The following is a 12,874-nucleotide window of genomic DNA, read 5'->3' as shown; positions in this document are numbered from 1 at the left end:
CTAAAACGTGAGTTTTATTAATTGTGAGACCAAAATAAAACCAAAGAATTAAATAAGCCTTTTTTTTACTAAAGCTAAGTTATAACTTATAAGACATTGCAAAAAAAATTAATACCTTTAAACAATTTATCTGATCCAAATGAAAGATATTATCTAAAATAAATCATAATTTGGTTGATCACAAATGAAACATTGTTGTAGTTCATCGAATCTATATAAAAGTATGAATTTATATAAAAGAAAGATATTTATATAAAAAATCAAATGAATGATTCATATTTTTTTTTTAAGAAAGATTTACTATTTCATAAATATACACATAAAATGTTTTTTTTTTTTTACTAAAGCTAGGTTATAACTTATAAGACTCTGCAAAAAAATAATTAATACCTTTAAACAATTTATCCGATCCAAATGAAAGATAGTACCTAAAATAAGTCAAAATTCAGTTGATCACAAATGAAACAATGTTGTAGTTCATCGAATCTATATAAAAGTATGAATTTATATAAAGAATGATATTTACGATATAAAAAATCAATTGAATGAATTTATTATTATTTTTTAAGAAAGATTTACTATTTCATAAATATACACATATAAAATGATTATTATTATTTTTACTAAAGCTAGGTTATAAGTCACTCCAAAAAAAAAAAAAAAATTGCTCGCTAATAACATATTTTGGCATTCCAATTTAATTCATAAAAAATGTATTGGTCAAGTGGTTTGGGAAAACATTTCAAATAAGTGGGTGCATTCAAGTTCGATTCCCACGAGTGATAATTTTAATTTTTAATGATTTTTGCAAAATCGTTCAACTAAATTTGAATGAATGCATGATCTTTGGCATTAAATTCCCTGGATTTACATGCTAAAATTTTGCAAAATAAAATAATAAATGTTATTATTCTAATGGAGTACACATGGAAAATTTTGATTGGTTTGGGTAAATTGCCCATGAGTTTTCAAAGGTAATTTAGAAAAAACTATTTTTTTGGGTCGATAATTAGAAGAGTATTATTAAATAGCGTCAACACAACCCCGCACCACTTATTTCTCCAAAACTTGATAAAAAGCTCATCATACCTCACAACACAACACCGCAAAAATCATTGAAACCAACCACAAACCATCATGACCATCCACATGAGATTCCCCAGACTGTGCTAGACAGGAGAAAACTAAACACTGCTAAAAACTTCCATGGCTTGTGCCACAATCAGGCCATCAAAACAGTTGCGCATTCAAGCTCGCAACTCCTCCGGCTGATGTAGTGGCAAACTGATATTTCTTCTTTCCTGCAGCGCAATAGATATACAAAATAGGTATAACAGGTGCACTGCTACAGATGCAGACCAAAACGCCCGAGAATAAGGCATAATCAAATATGCATAATACAAAAATCTGCAAACACAACACAATTTCACAACCACCGCAGCAGAATTTAATAGCCAAACATAACAAACTGAATTTAATAGTACAAAAACAATAAATCTATTCACCAGACACCCTTAAGTTAATGAAATCCACTTTTCCACTAAACAGTCATAAAAAACAGACCATGCCACCACTGCAGAATTTAATAGCCAAATATACCAAGCCAAAGCAAAGGCTCCTTTATGATTTGATGTAGGTTTCCTAGCAAATTTGGAAAAAATCATAATATAGAATAGGCTCCTCCAAAGAACTTTGGTATGAGACGAAAGTAACCATGATAATCAGGTATAAACTATTGAATTATAATGCAATTGCTATAGGCTCTTTAACTCTCCATTTATTTTATTTTTTGGTAGAAATAATCTACGAAGTTAAAAGGCATAAACACCTTTTTGGTCTCTTATCTTTATTTCGGGGTTTATATTGGTCCCTTATTAAAAAAAAGGTGTAGATAAACCCTTTAATTTGTTTAATTGGTACCATATTAATCATTTTCATCCATCAAAGACTAACGACATTAACCGTAGTATATGTGGCATGTAAGTTGGTATCCTCTTTTTCCCACTTAACCAATTCCTTTATAAATCAAAATTAGGATTCATTGGAACCCATTTTTCTTTAAATTCTTCACCCAAAAAACATTAAAACAATTACAATCTTTTTAGCTTTCTATATTTAATTTATCATTTATGCACTAGTTGAAAATAAATTTTAGATAATTTCTTTTTTGACACTATCGACTGATGATGAGAAAAACACAAGAAGGAATGAGGTTGAAATGTGTTGCCTTTTTCAAAACTTTTTCCAAGTGTTTTTAAAAACAATTCAGAGTCAGAAATAGAACAAAGTCCTTTTCAAAGTCTGAAACAACGTTATGTATAACAACCCGATTTTCGCTAGAATTATTTTAATGAATTATTATGTGTTTGTATGTGATTAATTTTCTCTACGTTTTTTATATTTGGGATTAATGGATTTTGGCTTAAGAAGGGTAATTTAGTCATTTTAGACTCAGGTGTAATTTAGTTATTTAGTGAGCAAGGGAAAAATAGTCTTTTGGTTACGAGAATTATTAAGTTACTAGTGAGTTGTAGTAATTAATTAGAGACAATAACAATTGGTAAGAATATTGAGCCCATTAAGACAACTAGAGGTTGTGCCCAATTGAGTAGTGACTATATAAACACTAGTCTTATGAGAAATTAGGTTATTACCATCATTCACACTTTTACAAAACATTTTAAGATAGACGTAGAGAGAGAAATGAGATCTTGAAGAGCAAAGAAGAACTAGAGAGAGAGTTGTTGGTCTATATGGCCAATAAGGTTGTAAACTAGAGGGAGTGTATATCTTTTTGAATAGTTTTTCCGGAGTTTAATGAAAAGTGAGTTTAACAAAATGAAACTATTTGGAATCGTGCGCGAACAATCACAACAATATACAAAAAGATAAATATATGTGCAATAAGATTTAATCAAGAATTGATAGATTCACGATACAAATCTTATATACAATCAAACTTTAATAAACCTTGAACAATATATAAAACTTTTAGACAATTTCAAACAAAACCTATATGAGCAAAATTACTAAACTATCTATTGAAAACAAAATGCATGTGAAATTGAAAAATTGAATAGATTTTGCAATCGATCAATTGATCTAAGCAACTTATTTGAAACCTAATTCAATGAATTAGATTATCTTTTATCGAAAAACAACTTAGATCAATACTAGCAATTATCCTAACAATTATTCAATTAATCACATGCAATAGTAAAAAGTAAAGAGGATAGCGAAGAGAGATAACACCGATATTTTTATAGTAGTTCGCTCTTTCTTGTCCTCGCTAGAGCTACGTCTACTCTTCTTGATGAAATACTCCTTCACCAAGGTCATCCACTAAGTAACAAATGTTGATTACAATGTGTTTACAAAAATTCCTTAAAATTAAACCTAATTCTTAAACTCCTATGCAAACACTCCCCCAAACTTCAAATAACCTCTGAATTTGGTGCTCCATGAATCTTCGAATCCTTGAATACCCGTGCACCCCTTCAAACTCTTCACTCGAGCCTTCGATGCTTGATAGGTCCGCAAGTGCATGGAAATATTGGTTTTAGTATAAAAGATTGTCGAACCCACATAGACCAATGTCAAGTACCGTAATTAATTGTTACGTTGTTTATCTAAGGCGATGCAGATTAATTTGGTTGCAAATTGGGAAAATAACTTGTTTTTAATTACTTTTAAATGACGAGAGCCCGGAATATAATTTGTGTCGTCCGTTGATGCTTGCTAAATTGTATTTTATTATTGTAACATGACAATATTTTCACGTGTAAAAAGAACAAATCTAAAGGCACCGTCGACTTTCGTACGTCAGATACCGTATTTTAAACTCACAAGCGTCAACTTTCGCATGTACGATCGCAAGTTTAAAATAGCCTTTTTGAAAATTTGAAACTTCTAAATTAATTAAAGAAAATGCTTTTGCTGTATTTCAAAATCAATTCCTAAATATTCTACGGTCAGATACAGGTATCACTCTTTCGATCTGAAACTGGTATCACTGTATTTCAACTTTCATTGTAAATGTTAATTGTTTAAAATCAGAATTTTTAGACTTTAAAAATAATAATTCCTGTTACAATTTCTAATCATACAAATTAACAGAGCACCATTGGTACGACATTCATCACATTCCGGACTCTATGAAAATCTACTCAGACATGGTATATATAATAAATACACTTTTATTCATAACATTCATCATCATTGAAACAGAGAAATTTAAAAGAACAAAATGAATGAATGAGCAGAAACTAACCTGTTGATGATGGGTGCTTTCAATTGTAAAAAAAAAAAAAAAAGGAAGGAAATAAAAAGAGAACGCTGCAACAAAGAACAACAGCAATCCGTTTACGCCAGCAGAAATGAAATATTGCTAGCAGGGAATGAAATAACAACGACAACAACAACAGAGAATGAAAATAAGCTAATTTAACGAACACCCATTCCAAACCGCAGCAACAGAGAAATAAATAACACGGCAGCAGCTTAATTCGGAATTAGAACAGCGATGACTGGATAGTAATAATAGTAATAATATATAGATAATAATTGAAATAAAATAGTACAATTGTATCAAACTGTGAATGAAAAGGAAAACTTGAAACTTAGGATTACAATCAGCTATGAATTTCTAATGTTTGCCTAAAAACTTCTCCCCCTTTTCCTTTCCTTTTCTGGACCTATGTGTTCTGGTCGTGCTTCTGCAGGTGGAGGAAGTGGGAGAGAAAACTGAAAACCGTTCCTGGGAGTGGGCAAGACTGATTCTCCCGAACCCGTGACGGGCGTCACAGGGTGTGACAGTTTGCTTGTCACGGGGTGGTGACGGTCTGGGGTGCTGGTGACAGCCAGGTCGAGTTGAAGGGTGACGGTCAACCTGTCACAGGGTGTGACGGTTGTCACCCTGAAGCTGAATTCTTTAGGACTTCTTTCTTTCTTTGTTTTCTCGCTGAATTTCGTCATTTTTGCGCATGGAGGCCTTTATTGCTGTGTACCTGAAACATAGCCATACAACCCAGCATAACATAGACAAAACAAGAGAATTTAGGCCTAAACTACACGCAAAACGAGCTGAAATGATGTTGTATTTTGCATGTTATCAAACTCCCCTACACTTGAACCATTGCTTGTCCTCAAGCAATTTTTAGCTTGCATTAACAAATAAATTGCAGCAATTCATTCAGACAAAATTTAAGAAGAAATAGCATCACAAGTGGTTGCAAGTGGTTTTTAAAAATCGGATTGATTGAGTGTTAATTCTCTTGGTACTAAAATCAACTCTAAAGACATTGTAGCAACACATACCACATTAAGCGGGAAAAAGTCTCCCTCCTAACATACAAATTCAGATCATGCCATTGTACCTTAGTCTCTCATCTATGTTTCATTCATCCTTTTTCATTCTAGACAATCACATTAAGACCCTTTATCTTATACACGCATGGTAGGAAAATCGGTTCGCGTCTTTTTAACACATCTTTCTTTGAATTTGCACATTTTGCGCATAGATGCATTTATGAATAGATATTCAAGGTTAACTAGGTTGCCCCTTTATTCAAGGTTAACCATTATTGGTCCCTTTATTAAGTTCGCGCTTATATTCATCGACCAACCTACTTAATGTGTGATTTATTAGATGGTGTCTGACTGGCTAAATGAACTACTTGAGGATTATGAAACAACAGTTTGAGACTATGGCACAATAGGTATCTGAATTTGCATCCATATTCGGGAGACCAAGGGTGTTGGGACAATACCAATTTAGCCAAAGTTTTCCCAAAATCCTTAACACACAATCTCTCTAACTCCGCAAACCCATTACTTCCTATGTGAACTAAACACTTCTTAAAACTTTGGAAAAATTTGCATTGGTTCAAGAGTGGGAGAAACGAATAATCATAGAAAATACATAAAGATAGTGACTCGACAGTGCATGCAGTTGACAACAACCCTACTTATTACCAAAGGAAATCCTAAAACTAGAAAGTAAATAAATTAACTGAAACAAAACAAGAAAGCAAGTAAAATAACTGAAATAGCTAAAGAAAAGAAAGTAAGTTTCCTCCCCCACACTAAAACCAGACATTGTCCCCAATGGTCCGATAATACTGTGAAAAAGAAAACAAAACCTGCTCAATCGTCCCCGGGGCTGTTCGGAGGCATACCCTGCTGTGTCATCCAGGTAAACATCTGGCGTATCACGGTCATAAGATGATCCCGTTCTGCATCACGGTCATTCCTTTCCTGTTGGGATGCCCGTAGGTTTGCTACCTCATCACGTAGAGCGTTAAGCTCATATTCAATCCTGCTCTGGGAAGTAGAAGTACCTGCAAAAAAATCAGAGTCGATATGGGGGGAAGGGGGTGGGTCAGAGTGTGTGTGTGTATGTGAGGTGCACCGGACATGTGAGGATGAGGTGCATGTGTGCGCGGGGGAGAAAGCCTAGTCAGACGCTCGATCTCCGCATCGGTATCCTCTCCTTCCTCATCCGGGAAAACATAAATCCAATTTTCCTCATCCTTAACATCAGTAATGGTGGGATTTGGAAGCTTAATACGGCTCTCGATCTCATTACGAATCATTAAACAGAACACCTCACCCTCTCTCTTGACGAGCTTTTGTGCTAAGCACGAGCTCAAGTCAATCAACATATCACTGAAACCTAACGCATAAGCGATCGAGGTGATGAGGCCACAGAAAGCAATGGGTCCATTATCGGAGGTGGACATCCTGAACATGTGAGCGAGCATAAAAGCCGCTGAATTAACCTACTTGCGAGCAAAAACATAATGAACAATGTAAAGTTCTCTTAAATTAACTACCCCCGTGCTATCCCCTCTCCCAAAAATAGTGTGCGCGAGGACTCTATGAAAATAGCGAATGGCGGGGTTATGGATGCGGGACGCTTTATTACCGTCCGCAGAACTGGCCAATGCACCCGTCAGTTTCTTCCAAAACTGTCCGTATTCGGTAGTCCAAGGTCCCTGAGATGGAACTCCATCAACGGATTGAAGGGAAGTCTGGAAGTGAAGCAAATTTCCTATTTCATTATGGCTAAGCAAGAAATCCTGGCCAAACAGTCTAAAACTAGTACCTCCGAAACCGTTACGGACTCTCTGAGCATACGTGTACGTGAGGGAACTAAGAGACTCTAGAGTGATGCGCTTGTACGTCGGGTGCCGCAGAGTCAAAAAGTGACCCCACCCAATTTGGTTAAACATCCAATTTACATTATCAAATAATCCTAAAGTTCTGAGACAAGTTTCATCAGCATACCTTGTCGCCGTGATTGTGCGTTGGGACAGTTTTTCGAACTGTGTTCGCTGCACGTCATCCCTAAACTCAATTCCCATGTAGTCAACACGCGGATTTCGACCAGCCATGTCCTGAACAACGTGAATCCGAACCCAACATAGATCTTTTGCAAACGGAACCTCAGAGAACCAGATGATTTGCAACGGAACCAGATGTTTTGCAATCCACGCTCACCGCACCACCCTAGAGATAAATTTTGCGAAAAAGGAAACAAAGAAACTGGGTCAATTGTGTTTATGTGTTATGAATCTGATAAGAGGTGAATGAATTTGATAATGGGTGCTGTAGTAGTTTGATATGAAATGAGGAAAAGAAAGAAAAAGGGTTCGATTGTGGGAGAAAGGGGGAAGAAGAGAAAATGAAAGGGTGTTAAGTGAATAATAGATGGGGGGAAATGTGTGGGACCCACGGTCTGTTCAGATTCTCTAGCAGGGTGACGGGCGGCACGAAGGGCGACGGTCGAATTGTCAAACTGATTGACGGGCGTCACCAAAAATGACCAGCAGACCGTCGGAAAGGATGACGGTCGTCACAAATGATGACGGTCAACCCGACATTGACTTCTGGAATAAAAACTCTAAACCTCCTTCGAACGATTGAAACTTATTGAACTAAAAACTTGCTGAAAGAAAAAAAATGAAACAATGGGTTGCCTCCCATGCAGCGCTTCGTTTGATGTCGGTAGCTCGACAGTTCAGAGTGGCAACATTCAAGGAGGACACATAACAAGAGTAGCGACATCTCTTACTTTCTCTGCTGGGTGGTAGTGCTTTAATCTTTGGCCAGTCACTAGGAATTTACCAGTGGATTCGCTCCAGACCTCAATGGCACCAAATTGATTTACTTTAGTGACTTCGAATGGTCCACTCCATCGAGAGCGAAGCTTTCCAGGAAATAGCCTTAACCTAGAATGAAACAGCAACACTATCTCACCTTCATTAAATTCTCGTCTTATAATGCGTCTGTCATGCCATTTCTTTGTTCATTCTTTATAGATCATGGAATTTTCATACGCATCGAGCCGCAACTCCTCTAACTCATGAAGATCCAGCATCCTTTTTCCCCCAGCTTCACTATGATTTATGTCTAGGGCTTTGATAGCCCAATAAGCCTTATGCTCGAGCTCAACCGGGAGATGGCATGATTTTCCATAAACGAGCTTGAAAGGGGTGGTGCCAATGGGTGTTTTAAAGGTGGTCCGATAAGCCCATAATGCATCGTTCAGCTTCAAGGACCAGTCCTTTCTTGAGACAGAGACAATTTTCTCTAGGATTTGCTTAATTTCTCGATTAGAGATTTCTGCCTGCCCATTTGTTTGAGGATGATAGGGAGTAACTGCTTTGTGACGTAAGCCATACTTTGTTAGGAGATTCTTAAATATTTTTGAAATAAAATGAGATCCTCCGTCACTGATGACTAGTCTGGGGACACCAAATCTTGGGAATATAATGTTTTTAAACATCTTTACCACTACTTTTGTATCACAGGTAGGAGAGGCAATGGCCTCGACCCATTTTGACACGTAATCCACAACAATGAGTATGTATTTATTTCCCATAGATGAAGGAAAAGGACCCATAAAGTCAATTCCCCAGACATCGAAAACTTCCACCTCTAGGATAAACTTTTGTGGCATTTCATTCCTGCTAGAAATGTGTCCGGATCGTTGGCACCAGTCACATTCTGAAACGAAATTATGAACATCTCGAAAGATGGTCGGCCAATATAGCCCAGCTTGAAGAATTTTTGATGCAGTTTTTGATTTACTCATGTGTCCTCCAATGGGAGAGGAGTGACAGTGTGTGATGACACTCTCAATTTCCTCTTATGGGATACATCGACGGAAAATACCGTCCACTCCTCTTTTGAATAAGAGGGGATCATCCTAGTAGTATTGCTTAAGATCGTGGAAGAATTTCTTCTTTTGCTGATAGGTCATGTCGGGAGGTAGAATTCCAGCAACCAAATAGTTTATGATATCAGCGTACCATGGGGTAGCTGTATTGCTTAGAGCACTTGCCTTTTTTGGTATCTTTTTAATGCCTGAACTCCCCTCTTCTAGAAAATCTACGAGGTGACCGTATCTAGGTGACTCCGCTTTCACAAAAGACACCAATCTTTCGTAGGGAAAACAATCATTTATGGGTACCTCCTCCAACTGACCATCTTGAATTCTTGACAAGTGATCTGCGACTACATTCTCCGTCCCTTTTTTATCGCGGATCTCCATGTCGAATTCTTGCAGTAGCAATATCCACCGAATCAGCCTTGGCTTTGCATCCTTTTTGCTAAGCAGGTACCTGATAGCCGCATGGTCTGTGTATATGATTATCTTTGATCCCACTAGATAGGAATGAAATTTATCAATTGCAAAGACGATGTCTAGAAGCTCCTTTTCGGTTGTCGCATAGTTTATTTGAGCTTCATCGAGGGTCCTACAGCGCCTACTGCGTAGTCACTAGTATCACACATGATCTCAAAAGGTTGACTCCAGTCTGGAGGTTGCATTATTGGGGCTGAGATCAATGCGTGTTTTAACTGTTTAAAGGACTCAAGGCATTGTTCAGTAAAAATGAACTCAGCGTCCTTCATCAAAAGGCCAGTCAATGGTTTGGTAATTTTTTAGAAGTCTTTGATGAACCGTCGATAAAAACCGGCGTGTCCAAGAAAACTCCTAACTTCTCTTACAGTCTTGGGAGGGTGTAAATTCTCAATAACTTTGATTTTTGCTTTGTCATCCTCAATTCCTCTATTGGACACCACATGTCCAAGTACTATGCCTTCCCTGACCATAAAGTGTCACTTTTCCCAATTAATTACTAGATTGACCTTCACACACCTCTCTAGAACTTTCTCAAGATTACCAAGACAGTCTTTAAAACTAGACCCACACACAGAAAAATCGTCCATGAAAACTCCCAGAATATCTTCTAGGAAATCGGCGAAGATCGCCATCACGCATCTTTGGAATGTGGCGGGTGCATTGCATAATCCGAATGGCATTCACCGATAAGTAAATGTTCCATAGGGACATGTGAATGTGGTCTTTTCTTGGTCATCTGGGTGGATGGGGATTTGAAAGAATCCCGAATAGTCATCTGGGTGGATGGGGATTTGAAAGAATCCTGAATAGCCATCAAGGTAACAGAAATATGAGTGCCTTGCAAGACGCTCGAGCATTTAATCAATAAACGGGAGAGGAAAGTGATCCTTTCTAGTAGCTGTGTTCAACTTTCTGTAGTCGATGCACATCCTCCATCCCGTAACTGTTCGCTTGGCGACTGAATCACCTTTCTCATTTTGAACTACAGTCATCCCACCTTTCTTTGGCACTACGTGCACTGGACTTTCCCACTTGCTATCAGATATAGGATATATGATCCCAGCATCAAGGAGTTTCATAACTTCCTTTTTGACCACTTTGCTCATATTGGAGTTTAGCCTCCGTTGATGCTCTCTAGAGGTCTTAGAGTCTTCTTCGAGCAAAATTATGTGCGTGCACACAGATGGGCTGAACCCGGTGAGATAATTTATCTTATACCCTATAGCATCAGGATATCTCTTTAAAACATCGAGGAGTTTACCCGTCTCTTCCTTCCCTAACTCTGCGCTAACTATCACGGGGCGATTACGCTCTATATCTAGGAACTCATACCTGAGGTTCTTAGGAAGTTGCTTTAGTTCGATAGGAGTAAGAGAGTCTTCACTAACATCCATGACTACAAAATCAGTGGGGATGTATAGTTGACCGATTCTAAGAGGGACATCTTCAATTATCCCGACCGGATGTTTAATCGAACGGTCAGCTAATTTCAGAGACATTCTAGTTGGTTTCAAATCTCCTAGGTTTAGCTTTTTACAGATGGATAATGGTATCAGGCTCACACTAGCTTCTAAATCACACAAGGCTTTATCAATGATGTGGCTGCCTATAACGCAAGGAATTGAAAAACTCCCTGGATCTTTTAACTTGGGTGGCATCTTATTTTGAATAATAGCGCTGCACTCCTCAGTAAGTGCTACGGTCTCATTATCATCAATCTTCCTTTTGTTAGTCAGAATTTCCTTTAAGAATTTGGCATACGAAGGCATTTGAGTAATCGCCTCTGAAAATGGAATACTGAGATGAAGAGATTTTAGAAGTTCTACAAACTTCTTAAATTGGCCCACAGTTTTAGACTTCGCGAGTATTTGAGGGTAAGGGATTGAAGGTTTATAAGGTGGGGGAGGTACATAAGGTTTTTCTTTTTCTTTTTCTATTACCTCCTGAGACTTAGATGTCTCTCCAATGTCAACTGGCTCACTCACAGGGTCTTTAGCCTTTCCTTCGTCTCGACTCCTAACTCTCACAGCAGCAGGACTGTTGTCTAACTCTGTTCCGCTTCGTAGTGTTACTGCATTAACATGTCCCTTAGGATTTGGTTGCGGTTGGCCTGGAAATGTTCCGGCTGGGGCAGCTGTTGCTGCTTGTTGTTGGGCCACTTGGGATATCTGCGTCTCAAGCATTTTATTATGAGTGGCCATGGAGTCAACTTTGTGCGCCAACTGCTTAATCAATTCATTCGTATGAACGTTTTGATTCATAAACTCCTTGTTTTGCTGAGCTTGAGTTAAAACAAAGTTTTCCATCATGAGCTCCAGGTTAGACTTTTTTGGAGCGACGGGGGCTCCTCTTTGTCCTTGGAAATCGGGGGGGTTCTGCAGGTGCAGGACTTGGCGCAAAGGTAGGATTGTTATTTTTGTAAGAGAAATTAGGGTGGTTTCTCAATCCTGGATTGTACGTGTTAGCGTACGGGTTTCCTTGCGTGTAATTCACTTGATCAGTTTCTGCTAACAACAGACACTCGGCAGCAACATGTCCTGGGGTTCCGCATATTTCACAATTGGGAGTTACGGCAGCAACAGTAGCTGGTGGAGCGATTTTCAAGTTATCCAACTTATGGAACAACGCATCCACTTTGGCGTTCATATGGTCAAGGTTGCTGACTTCATGCATACCTTCCTTGGATTGAGATTTCTCTATAGGAGTGCGTTCGCTCCCCCATTGATAATGGTTCTGCGCCATATTCTCAATAAGCTCGTATGCCTCCTTGAAAGGCTTGTCCATTAGGGCTCCGCCAGCTGCGGCATCAATGGTCATCCTCGTATTATAGAGAACGCCATTATAAAATGTGTGAATAATCAGCCATTGTTCTAATCCATGGTGGGGACAAGCTCTCATTAATTCTTTGTACCTTTCCCACGCATCAAAAAGCGATTCTCCGTCTGTCTTCCTGAAGCAGGTAATTTGGTTCCTGAGCTGGGCAGTTTTACTAGGAGGGAAATATCTTGCTAGGAACGCCTTTTTCAATTCATTGCATGTCGTAATGGAATTTGACGGCAGAGACTGCAGCCAAGCTATGGCTCTGTCTCTGAGGGAGAAAGGGAATAAACGCAGGCGAATGGCTTCAGGATCGACTCCATTGCACTTAAGCGTATCAGCGAATTGCACGAACACGGATAGGTGCAAATTCGGGTCTTCCGTAGAATTACCGGAAGACTGGTTTTG

The 12,874-nt window shown here is 38.3% G+C and overlaps 1 non-coding gene across 1 annotated transcript; it reads left to right on the top strand.

Moving 5' to 3' along the window:
- The first annotated feature begins 12,521 nt into the window (after window positions 1-12,521).
- Window positions 12,522-12,627, top strand: LOC112418368 (small nucleolar RNA R71). The gene has a single exon (XR_003008596.2). It is a non-coding gene; the product is annotated as a small nucleolar RNA R71 (small nucleolar RNA).
- The last annotated feature ends 247 nt before the right edge of the window (window positions 12,628-12,874 follow it).

The sequence above is a fragment of the Medicago truncatula genome, chromosome 5, assembly GCF_003473485.1.
Source record: "Medicago truncatula cultivar Jemalong A17 chromosome 5, MtrunA17r5.0-ANR, whole genome shotgun sequence".
Classification (NCBI taxonomy): Eukaryota; Viridiplantae; Streptophyta; class Magnoliopsida; order Fabales; family Fabaceae; genus Medicago; species Medicago truncatula.
This window is presented reverse-complemented; position numbering and strand designations above follow the sequence as displayed.